Below are 13,178 nucleotides of genomic sequence, written 5' to 3'. Positions count from 1 at the left end.
CCTCCTCCTCCTCCTCCTCCTCCTCCTCCTTCTCCTCCTCCTCCTCCTCGCCTTCCCCCTAGCCTGGCTGCTGGGGAGGCAGCTGGGCTGCAGGGCCGGCAGAGCGCCAGGGCACTCAACCTCCCCTCCTCCCTCTTCCAGACCTGCTGCATCTCCCCAGCTGCCTGCCTGGAAGACTATTGTCAATTTTGCTCTCTCCCTGCAGACGACAACAAAATCGACAGGGGCCTTCCAGCCAAGCAGCCATGGAGCCATCAGTTTGATTTTTCCTAATAGAAAATCAGAAATTTCTGGCAAAATTGAAATTTTCCCATAAAAGAAATCCCGATTTTATAAAAGGCATATTTTTCCCCCAGAAAGTCATTCCAACAGAACATTCCCAGCTGCTGTAGTTTGAGAGACCTTTGAATTAAAGTCTATAGAAAAAAAAATGCTCGTGTGCTTGGCTGTGAAATAAGGGCGGGTGAATGGAGTCAAATGCAAATAGAAGCTGCCTGAGAACCAATGTGCAGGGTCCCACCATCTAAGGATCAGGCCCAGGGTATTTACGTGGCCTTAAAGGAGCTATGGGGAATCGTATCTTTACTACAAAGTACTAGAGATGATAATTAAGACTTACATAGCAAGGTTATGTCTCTTCTGAATAATTTACACGGGTCTGAACTCTCGTGAGAATAATTCCCAGCACGCAATTACCACCAAACTGGTTCAGAAAAGTATTCGAGCTTTTTCGGCCTCATCAAAATAGAAACCTTTTCAGCAGTGACACATCAGACACTGCGAGAGAGGGGAAAAAAAAGAAATTTCACCCAGAGTAGTGCTACAAAGTCACCTTTGTCTCTGTTTTATCTGCATGCTGTTGGGGGCGATCCTCTCGGTGGTAAACGATCCGGCGTTTCTGCCTGTGTCATCCGCACCTATGGATTTCAGGAGAGAGAGGCCCCAGTGCCAGCGATGTCAGGGACCCTCGACGCGTGACCTGAGCACACCTTTCAAAGGGGTGTGAGATGAGAAGGTGCAGGCAGTCACGACCAGCGTCCCGTGCAGGCTTCCTTCTGTGTCGTCTCCAAGTCTGCGCTGAACACACCGCCCTTCCTTCCAGCCGCAGGACTGCAGATTTGACTTGGAAACGCTTCCACTTTTGTGGTTTTCCCCTAGCTAGGACGCCTCGGTTGGGTCAAATACCAGCTCCTGACTTCCAGAGGAGCGGGGAGGCTTGTGCCCGAGGAGCCAGGCTGTTAGCGTCAAATACCAGCTCCTGACTTCCAGAGGAGCAGCGGGGAGGCCTGTGCCCGAGGAGCCAGGCTGTTAGCGCCTGAATAGGACTGTAGAAGCAATTTGGAAAATACTTCCTTGTGATCTGACACTACTGTTTTTCCAGCGATCTTGTAACAACATTGAGGAGCAGATAACACAGTCTCCGCTCAGGCAAAACTCCCACTGAAGTCATCTGGAGCTTTACCTGAACGGGAGCTGTAAGAGAGTCAAATGTAGCCCCATTTGTGCTCCTGAGTGGTGCGAGGCCTTGTGCAGGCTCTTTGCAGCAGGTGAGTTTCTCTCCAACGGGAGCAGCTTTTCACAGAACAACGCAGGAGCCTTTTACATGCTCTGGAAACGTTTTGCAAGTAAAGCACCGTTAAGCAATCAAAATGCAATACAAAATAAGTTTATCAGATGATTAAATGTGAATAAAAATGGTCAAACCCAGAGCGAACCCATGGAGATGTGGTGAGGTGAAGCCCCCCTGCGTGGTGCCCGGCAGGCAGAACGCCTTGCTGTAGGGCTGCAGGATCGGCCCCCTGTGGTGGCTACACATTGTACCTCCTATGGTATTGATGATACCCCGCCTGAGACGCTTGTAATACGGAGGCACAGCAGGGTGAGTTAAGGGGCGGAGTGGCAGCTTTCTTTCCGAATGCGCTAGCCTTCGCAGATATAAACCAAACCCTTTATTTGCATGTAAATATTTGCAATTAATTCTTGATAGTTTTGTTTTCAAATGTTCATTAAAATTTCCCTCCCCTATATTTTATTCGTATAGATCAGTCCTTGGCCAACATCTTTCATAAAGTGCTGAAATTTGCCCTTGAGGCATCAGATGGAGTAGTCAGATTGTCAAATAAGTCTCCTAATTGAAGTTAACGCTGGCACAATATTTGTCTTTTGAAAATAAACATTGCCAGCAAAGTTGCAGGTCCACCACTCTGTGTGCGCTCTGGCAGTGCTGGAGAGCCATGGAGCGTATAGCAGAAAAGGGGGAGTTCGATGCGAGGAATAGCTTAGAAATGAGTATGTTAGCATATTGTTTCAGTGAAATACCAAACATGCTAGAGTTTATCAAAACAAAACCAGCAAAAGCTGCTTTTTGTGTTGAAGTCACATGTTTGCAGGTACAAGGAATAAATAAATATTCTCTTTAAGCAATGTATTTGCATTTTTATATCTTAAAGGGTCAGAAGCAGACATGGGAAATCAATAGTTCTCCTTGCACCGCGTGAAATTAATCAGTAACTTTGGAGTCACCCTGTATTTAAGAAAACAAACTGAATGAACATCACATGGCTTTTAAAGACGTCCCCGTGTGATGTTCCTGGTGGGTTTGAGGCGATAAAGGACTGAGTGTTTTCCAGTGCAGTGCCTACAAGAAAACCAGAACCGGAACACAAGACATAGCACCGTTTGACGATGCCCACTCCAAGATGAATTGGGAAGTGAGTGTTAATGCAGTCGTAAGAAACCTGACAGAGTATTGTGCCTGTTAACCATCTGTGAGGGAAAAGGTCATAGACCTGGGTTTTGCCACTCACCTTGAGTGCTATCTTACCTCTCCATTGCAAATCCGGCAGCTGGCTTCAGCAAAGTGCTTAAAATCACTGTCCTCCTGAAGCACGTGCTCGGCTTGAGTGGAAGTGGGACATGTGCTTCGGGATGTGCTGGGACTTCTGTGGGCAGCTCTGGTGACCAGATAGACCACTTCAGGTACCAGGTGATGTGCAAATGTAGCAGAACGTGGCACGTAATGAAGCCTCTAATCCTTGGGTTTCCTTTTTCCCGTTTACACAGTTTACAATTAAAATGCTGGTTTGTATTTACTGTTTGCCATTATTTTGAATAAGAATCTTCCAGGAACGGTTCATCATAAATGCAGAAACCGTGCTCCATAATAACCGGTTAGGTTCACCACCTGATCCTGTCTCGGCTCCCTAGCCATTTGGTTTGATGTAACAAATCCAGAAGTGATATAGGGCTGTGCAGCATTTGCTATTCAGGTTCATATAACTGGCAGGTCTCCGAATTCACGGCAGGTGATAATTCTAATACCTGGGCTGAAAATTCTACTTCATCAACAGTGAGAGGGCTATTAGATAAACTGAAGCCATTAACAGCAGGTGATCAGACAGCCCACTCCTGCCTTAAGTCTCTGTCCTGGCTGGGAAGCTCGCTGGTTACTCCGCCTGCATCCCCTTGGGCCCTCTGCTAGGCAATCCCATTCCCAACCTGAGCAAATCTAAATGGTCTAAGAGTGCAAGCGAAAAAACTTCATTTAAAATGACTGTATACAATGATTGTAATCATGTAGCATACGGTGGTGGTGGTGGGTGTCCCTGGTGCATCTCCTGCTGCCCCAGTGAGTGCAGCTGCTGCATGCTGCATGCCCTGATGGTTTCAACCCGACCCAATGCAGAGATGTCCCAAAGCTGCCGTTGATAATCCTTGAGCAAGCAGGACCTGAAAGGGTTCCAGACAAGCCTGGGACTGCAGTGGAGGAGAGTAGGAAGATGATGTAAAGTCATCTGTGTCCCTCGGTCTCCCCAGCCAACGAGCATTGGAGAACTAAGTGCTCTTGCACATGCTATGGTAAGGACAGAGCGCTCGCAATGCAGACGAGTGGCTCTGAGCCATGTGAACCGAGCCTGGGAGCTTCCATTTAAAGCACTAATAACCTAAGGGGGCTCCCACTGATAAAATGAAACCCGCTGACTTTGAGACGACAGAATGAGGCTTTTGTATCAATGTAATACAAAACATGAATTGCTTGATGGGAAGTGAAGACTCACTGATAGCATGGGAGCAATAAAGAGCTGATCCTACTTCCATTAACTTTATTGGGAGCAGACCCAAAATATTTAAGTGGAGATTGGCATATCACATCTATCTAACCTAAAGTATCTCAGGATTTATGTTATGGTATCAGCCCTGAGACAGACAGATGAAATATTACTCCTACTACATTTAATTTATAATCTTCATCTCACTAAACCTGTGCCTACCTACTTATATGGTCCCCATTACCAAAGTAGCTGAGTGACTGCCAAGTATTTAGACATAAAAATAAAACAGCAGAGATTATTTTGTTCTCTGTCTCCCTACTTCTCCTGTAGTTTTTAAGGTGTCCCTAAGGTTTGCGCTTGTTCTGTTTATGGTTTTGTGCATAAGTGGATGAGACTGGGAATCTCCAGGTTTGTTTTAAACTTTTTGGGGAAAACAGGTATGCCACAAAAGAGGTGCACATTTATTTCTGAATATATTGAGAGCAATGACTCTCAGAAAGGATAAAAGCAAATAATGGAGCTCCAGGAGCTGTGAGAATTTCATTGCATAAGCTCACAAACTTCTCCTGTTGGTTCACAGTCCGGATTGTTCCTGTCAAATGTCATGGGAGGTCATGTTGGTGGAAGGAGACGTGATATCTCAGGAAGCAAAGTCCAATACCCTGAATGGCTTTGACTATCAAGACAGAAAGACCGGGCAAACCAAAGGAATTTGTGCTACTGAGTAAATGGGATGCTGTGTTTGGAAGTTTCCAGAGCTTTCATAGGGCTCGTGGCTTCATTCCTAGATGTGATAAACAGCCATGGCAAAACTTCAAAGTCAAACAGCGCATGGGTGTCCAGTCTGTGTCTTGTAGGGGTGGCTGTATGCTTTTGGCTGGTCAGTCACAGACAGAAAGTTGATTACCAAGGATTGAGTAAAGGTGTGTTGCTTCCCCTCTTGATAACAGCATCACTCCAGCCCTGAGCGGGCAGCGCTGCAACTACCAGCTCTTCAGAGAGGTGCTCTCAGAGAACGTGGTGGTGGTTGTGGCTGGAACAAGACACGCAGGGCCAAAGTTCACCACCTCTTTGGGCTATGTACTCAGCCCGGTTCTCTCCACAGTCAATCTTCATCACGTGGCGATCAGGGGCTGCATCTTGGGAGGGTTCAAGATGGAGCAAGAGTTGCTCTGAGACTGGTCCAAAAGGAGGAATGTGAGACATTTCAAGATGTGTCCTCCAAAGCTGGACAGGACTATATTTTCTCTTTTCGATTTCTGGCTGCTGTTGAGCTCATGAATCTCCGCCAATGGATAAACAGATAGCCCTGCACACTTTTCATAATTGTTTCTGGATATATCCTTCCTCAGTCTTATTCTGCACAAAACTTCTTGAATAGCTCATTTAAGGAGAAAACACTTGAAAAGTATATTAGCAAACTCTTTCAGTGGGGTAAAACCATCAACATGGAAAATTCAAGTTTTCAAGAGAGCCATTAAGTGTGATTAAACCTTTAAAAAGGGAGAACAATGAATGCAGCCTTGTATTTAGCAATTTCATATCTTTAATTGTACAAAGATTTTCTTTAAAAGCACAAGCCTGAAAGGAAGCTGAATGTTACAGTATTTACTGAAGGAAAGCAATGAGAGAAGGCCTGTTCACTAGCTAATGGAGTGAAGCCCAGAAATAATGACAAAAAAGCGGTAACGACCGCTCTCCAACACAACATATATAAAAGAGGGAGCCATAAAAAGGCAACAATTCTTGACTTAGCTTTGAGTTTCACAATGACTGTGATTACAGACAGCAAGTGGAAGAGCATATAAGCCATGATGAAATCTAGTTGGCTTTGCAATTGAGATTCAAGTGAAAAAAGCTAAAAAGCAACAGGGGCATTGAATTTCTGCAGCACAAATTTTGGATGGGGTATGAGAAATGGAAAGAAAGGAAGAAAGAGCAAGGCCATCAAAAAGTTCAGCAGAAAATGAATATATTCTTGTCCATTCCATCTAATAATAAACACAGTAGGGGCCAGATCCTCAGCTGAACTGAACTGGTAATGCCAGCGATTGAGCTAGTTTGCTGTTCCTGCAAATGCGAGTACCACACAGTCACACACATCGTGGCATACTTTAGCCTGTGCCATCTTGCAGCATCTTTCATGTGCAGAGAAAACTTTGACTATCAGGAACTAGAATAAAAAAAAAAAGAAGCTAAAATCAAACTGATTAAAGCATACAATAATTATATTTATGATGCATTTAATGCTAGTTTACTTATTACTGTTACATTAAAGAGAAAATATTTTGACACATTTTAATGACACATGTTAATTACCAGCTTTATTTTTCTTGATCAATATTTTTAAAAAGCAGTGTTAACATCTGATCTGTGATCACGTGTACATGGCTTTCTTCATATATGTAATACTAAGATTATATATGCATGTACTTTTCCATGACAAAGCTATGTTATCTCGGTTGCAGCCTTAGGCGCTCTTTAAATTTCAGTGGGCATCTTTCTATAGTCCTTTTCATAAAGCTTTCCCTTTACATTTCTATGGATACCTTGAAAGTGCAACTTTTATTCACTCATTTATTTAGAAAACAACAAAACTGAAGTTTTTTACACTTGTGGTTCTAGAGAAATTAAAAACAAACCAACTGTGAACCTTAAAGGTACAAAGTCCAGAAGGCAAATGAAAAGAATCCCAAAAGTATTGAAATTGCAACCTATGACTAGCGGTAGGAGAGCACCAGTCCAGCGCTGGTGGTCCTAGGCAGGAGGAACATCATACGGCACACTGCAAACCCAGCGAACGCACAGGGAGAAGGATGGCTGAGGTTTAATGCTGTCATGTAGAAGGATTGAGCAGAACCACATTAGCTCTCTGAGGAGTTTGCCCAAATAAGATTATTGCACTTACACAGAGTGATACAAGCTGTAAGCTTGTTGTTTAAACTCATGAATACTTGCTCGAGCAATGAAATAAAAACAAGGAGTCAGGGAGGAATGGAGGGGTAATGTACAGGTGGCAGCATGTCAGTAGGCAGGAGGACGATGAAGATGGATACCTTTTCAAAGACTACAAAAGCTAGTGGGACTGGGGGACTTATGAGAAACTTAAATGCCTGATGCCTATCACGGAACCAGCGGCTTGCTGATGATGGCCATATGGGATATGTCTGATAGAGGTGATCAGTATAAAGAATCAGAAGAAAATGGCATTTCGTAGCAGCCAAAACTATCCACCAATGCAGTCTCATTCACTGAATAGTTTCAGTTGGAAAAACAGAAAGCACGCTGGAGAAAGACAGATACGGTCCCTTCTTCAGGTCTGGTATTGAATCTGAACAGGGGTTTGTGAGCCTGATAGCTTGCCAGTAGATCAGTTGGCTTAACATGTTACTTCTCTCTCTGCAAAATCTTGCCTCATACATAACATTAGAGCATCGGGACTGTCGTAATAGTGTTAATTCTCTTTGCGCTAGTGAGGCGATGGCACATGTGTACCCTTTAGACCAGCCTGGGTTATCCTGGGATTTCCCACCTCTCTCTGGCCCGGTGTATAATTAATTACCCTATGCAAAATAACCTGCTCGAACATAGCAGAGCTCTACCACCTAAGAGAACTCTAGGCCTGATCCAGTGTTGGCCATGGTTCCACTCTCATTGTGGGGCTGGACTAGAGACTTCCCGAGGTCCCCTCCAACCAGCTTTTCTGTGCCTCTGTGATGATATCCCATCCCCAGTTAGATGGGTGTTAGACAGGCACCCGCTCTTCGGTGGTTGGCGTCTACCTTCCTTTGCTTTTATTGTGTAACAATTAAACAGAGAGGGTCCCAGAAAGATTGTCTTGGGTTTTTTTGGCATGGTAAATGGACAACAAGTGCCAAGACCAGACAGTCCTGGTACTGAATTAGAGCAGGTGCCCGAAGTTGGAGGCTCCTTGCTTTGAGAAACAGCCCTGCCACTGAGACATATTGAGCCGTGGGCATGGCTGTCAGAAGAGTCCAGCAGGAGAGGGTCCCTCCAGGTTTGGCTATTAATTTTGGAACACATATTTTTAATTACAAAGATGATTCAAGCTGGGATTGAGGATTCCTGGTAGCTCTGAAAATTACATCCAAAGTTGAGCCATAATTGTCATTAGAGGCACTGAAAATAGTTGTAAAACAATGTACTGATATTTCCTGTAGTCGCACCAGCTCTGGAAAATGTTGACTGGAGGCACCATTGCAAAACTCTTGCCTGACAAATGAAGAAGAGGACAATGCCTGTAATTTAGATTTTGCAGTCTGCCATCAATTAAGTTGTATGAAAATCACTAGACTGAAGAGGGTATTTGCGTGAGAAAGGTGAATGAAAATGCTCGCTATGGACTATGTACACTGAGGTTTTGCTCAGAGTTCCACTGTCTAAAATAAAAACAAACTAAACTTGATTTCTCTGTGCCGTAGCCCTTAACAATGGTAATAATAGGCACTTATACAAGATGATATTTTGTAAAAATAGTAGTAAAACAATGACATCGTTATAAAAAATGAAATTCTAAATTGATTTGTAAATGCTACATCCCTGACACTCCCAGGATGGTGCCATTTTTTTCCAGTGAAACACTTAGGCAATTACTCCTTATGGATAAGGCAGGAACATCTGGATGTACAATGGTTTCTGCACTAGCGAAGCTGCTGCGATACAGTCTGCTGTTTGCATCTACTAACCTGTGGTGACCAGAAGCCATTATTTCCAACGGACACAATGGCAATCAGAAACATTACTCTCACAATACTGGAGAATGCGAATGCATTATCTCATGACCTCCAAGGATATGGTACGTGGCACTGCTGTTCAAAAAGTTTTGGAACTGGTTTGCAATGTACTTATGTCTACTTGCTCATAGAAAATTACTCCTGTCACTTGTTTTGTTTTGACCTCCAAGGAGAATGAATGGCTCACATATGTGATCTTTAAAAACGTGTCCACATCAAGAGCAGGAAGGCTGGGAGTGAGCAGGTTGAGAAGGCATAAGAGAAATGAGCTATTGTGGGTGGGGAATGACATAAAAGCTTGGTCACATGGAGGAATAGCAAACAAGGCAGCAAAGCTGTCGGAGAGATTTTTTTTAGTTCCCCGAGGGACAAGAATGGTTAAACAAAGGTGGTTTAAGAAGTGTATCACCAGGTCTTCACTAGCCGTTCACCAGCGGTGGTCCATCAGATCTTGTCCTTGTGCAAGCTGGGCCTCTCTGGCACCCTCAAGGAAGGTGCATTTGCTTAAACTAAGCCTGAATTTGGCCCAGCAAAGCAAGGAAGAGAGATGTGCTGCTGGAAGAGCACACAGTGGAAGCCAGGGATTGCCAGGATGAAAAATATCCTGCATGGATTAGGCCACCAAGATCATAAATGATAACTGTGCCCTGTTTCCTGAGCTGCACTACCACACAGTTGTGAGTGATACCTTTTGGTGACCATGACCGAAACTCAGATCAAGATGACATTTACTTAATTTTTTCCTTTGTTTTTCTCCTCATTATCTTACTGTGATGAAATGGTAAAACTGTCTCCATGCCTTAATTGTGCATTTCTTACATCAGCAAGCCAGTAAACAAATTTGACCTTAAGTCTTTTTTTTAGGGTCACTGAAGCCCTCAGTTTCCTTGCTTTGCTTTGTAATGCTTGATTTGGGCTAAAGCATCCCCAGTTTGTTTTCACCTTTGTTTTGCTCTCCCTCACACACACACATACACACACGCATGTGCACATGCTTCAGTTTCTACTTTAATGTAATTTCCTTCTCCTGGAACTTTTTTCCAAACAAGTTCTAAAGACCCCAAACGAAATGCTGTTTCGAAATTATTACTATTGTTGTCACTGTTAACTAGCAGCACAGAAAAAAATCTGCAGTTTTTTTTTTTTTAAAATGCAACCAAAACTTAAGCTTTCTTGCTTATTGCTGATTTGTGTTCTCTGATATCTTGTTGATCCCTAATCCAAAGCGTGTGTTGGGTTGCCTGTGGAACATGCTGGGACGACCAGCACAGCCACACAAGAAGTCACTGTCTGCCTCCTGCTTTCCCTGTTGCTTGGGAGAAGGAAAAATTGTGTCAGGTGGACACCTGGTACAGCACATGCTGCCGGGCAGACTGGCATGGCTGTACCACCAGGTGCACTGGGGGTGGCAAAGCAGAAACTCCACCAGCGCGAGTGTAGGGGGATACAGCATCTCTGTGTACAGCATCTCTGCACACAGCATCTCTGCGTACTCTCTCTGCACTGGGAGGAGCATGGCACGCTGGCATGCAGGGAGTGGGGAGAAGCAAACGTCTCCCATTTCCTTGCTCCTTTGAGGAAGCATACGGAGGCAGGGACCCGTTTGCCGGCTGCAGGAAAGGAGCAGCTCATAGGACCAAGTGCCTGGTGCAAATGTGTATTGCCCTTGCTGTTACACTGGTGTAAAGCTAGCACACATTTTCTGTGAGCGAGTTTGACAGAAAGTTTGTGCAAAAAGAAAAGGGCATGGGCTAGATCAAAGCAAATGTGTTTAAAAATTCCAATGAAAGTTTAAAGAATTGCATCAGTCCCTCAAGTCAGTCAGTCATGCTTTCTTAAACTGCCTACTGAAGTGCCAGCTATGGGGACCGTTAGAAATGCCTTTAGAGGAACGCAGAAATGAGTATGTCCATAATGATACGTGTATTTAAAAACACACATAACTCCTGCAAGATACTCTATTTGAGTATTTCTAAACTGCAGATAACATGAGCCACACGAGTGCATGAGCAGACTGTTGGGATGTGGCTTCTTCCAGAATGACTGATCAGGAGTAAACCCGTCCCACACTCAGGACGAGCACCATCACACACGGATAGTTTTAGGGGCTGCACTGTTTCCCTGGAGCTGAAAAGTACCATCAGTCAGTGTGTTTTCACTTAGGAAGGTACTACCAGCCTTTAAGAAGGAAAACAAGCTTCTGAAAAATGATTGCCATCATGGAAATGTTCTATTTCTTGTGACATTTTCCATGATTTTTTAACCTGTATTTCTGCACAGAGGAGGATGAATATATCTGGAAAAAAAATATTGTGAAAAACAGAAAACAGTAGCAGTACTGATCCTGCAAAAGAGGAACATTTTCCCCATCTTTAACTGCTTTCCTCATCTGATTGAAGCTAGATGCATGCACAAGAATTTTGTTGGACCAAGACTATTGTCTCTGTGATACGAGGTCTGCCTATGGCTCAGCCAGTCCAGTGGTGCACTAAACTTGAATGGAAAGATGCTGGAATCCCCATAAAGAAGAACCCTGCTTACAAGCAAAATGAGAGTAATTTTTTTTTCCTCACGAATTTAACATTACTTCCAGGTACAAACGATAAACCCATCCTGTGTTGACTTTGTTTAAACCAATAGGCTCACTTTGTGTTTCACCCAGTTTCACGCTGTTTTTTAAGGACAGAGATGTGGTTTCTACCACATTCATGAGAACTTGTCCTCCACCAGGGCCCTGCTGAAAACAGCCCAAGCACGGCTACCGACTGACTTGTCATTTCCATGACCATGCCAAGTGACTGGCATGGCTCATCGGCAGTGCCTGCGAGAGCTGGTGGGGAATACGATGACTGAGAAGGAAATAATTGCCAAGGTGTTTTCAAGAAAATTGTGAGAGAGGCTGGCAGGAATTTGACATGAGAAAGGATGGGAAAGTTGGAGTGGGGGGCATCTGTGGCATTCAGGCAGGGCCTTTTTGTCATCGTTGGGTTTGGGGGCATTTTTTACACCCATATGGAGGGATAATGCAGTTTGTGGATGGCAGTGAATGTAAGCAGCTTGAAAACAAAATAAGCAAGCACTTGACCAAAGACACTTTGTGGGTACAATTGCTTATCCAATCCAATGGAGATGGGTTTCACAAGGGCCCCCTCTTGTCCTGAAACATCTTATTCTCCTTGTTAAAAGGCATTTAAAAGCACAAAATACTTTTATTAAAAATGCTTTTCAGGGCTAAATGACGTTAAGGGCACTTTCTATAGCTTGCATTGCTATTTAGGAGAGCATGTTATTTCTTTTTAATTTGCTCACTCATTCCTGAATAACTTTTCATAGGACTCCAGACACTGCAGTGTGACAGCTAAACCAAGGAGCATCGGATACGATGGAATTGCTCTACAAGCAACCTTGCCAAAGGCCCTTTTGCTGCACAAAGCTGGCTCTATCTTTGTATATTGAGGGAGCTAAATCAATGTTAAATGCTTGGCTCTTTTCACAGGACAATGACCAGGACCTAAGCTGCGTCCTTCCTTTTTGATTGACACTTGAAACGTTGAGTTGGAATCAGCCAGAGGCACTGCTACAAGCTTGAAGCCTCTGCTGGGGATAACAACTGGTGACATCTGCAGAAAGGCCGACAAAAGGCAGTTGAAAGCCGTGTTTGTTGCTTTCCCCTCTCAGATCTCCTCTCTTTCATGGAGCTCCTTACTTGCTTTAATATTATGATTCAGCACCTGGCTCTTTTGAACCTTGCTTTAAACTTCAAAAGGCGAGGTGGTATTAACAAACATGAAACGAAAAAGTGGCAGTAGTTTGATTTACTGTTGTCGTCTTATCAAGGGGGTTTTTTGTCACCAGCTGCCACTTTCTGTCATCTTTGGAACCATTATCATTTCTCTAAAATCTAAAAGACTCCACTTAATAACAGCTTTGAATGCAGGCAGGATCAGTAACATATACAGTTCTGGGATGACAGGACCGTCAAATGAAAAGAAAGATGTTGCCAAAAAAAAAAAAAAAAAAAACCTTACCCCCCCCCCCCAATAAAACAAATAAAAGCTGTAGTACTTCTAAGTGACCTTGATTTCAGAATTAAACAAATGAAGCGCAATTCCATTGTTCTTTTTAGATTCATTCTGCACTTTCCTTTTGCAACATTTCTTTTTTGTTCTTGGGACTAAGGGAAAACAAAGCCAAGGCTTCCAGAAAAACTGCTCAGCGCACAACAAGCACTTGGTATCACATGAGCACTGTAAGCTCCTCGCTTGTAAAAGCGCCAGTGATAATTACCAGTCTCGTTTCACTGCTGTCCTAGCACAGCAGCTCTCATTCAGGCCAAGATGGAGCCTTGAAAGCTGCCTCACTAGGGCAGACT

Source organism: Aptenodytes forsteri, unplaced genomic scaffold, assembly GCF_000699145.1.
Source record: "Aptenodytes forsteri isolate BGI_AS27 unplaced genomic scaffold, ASM69914v1 Scaffold195, whole genome shotgun sequence".
NCBI classification, from domain to species: Eukaryota; Metazoa; Chordata; class Aves; order Sphenisciformes; family Spheniscidae; genus Aptenodytes; species Aptenodytes forsteri.
Note: the sequence above shows the minus strand (reverse complement) of the source record.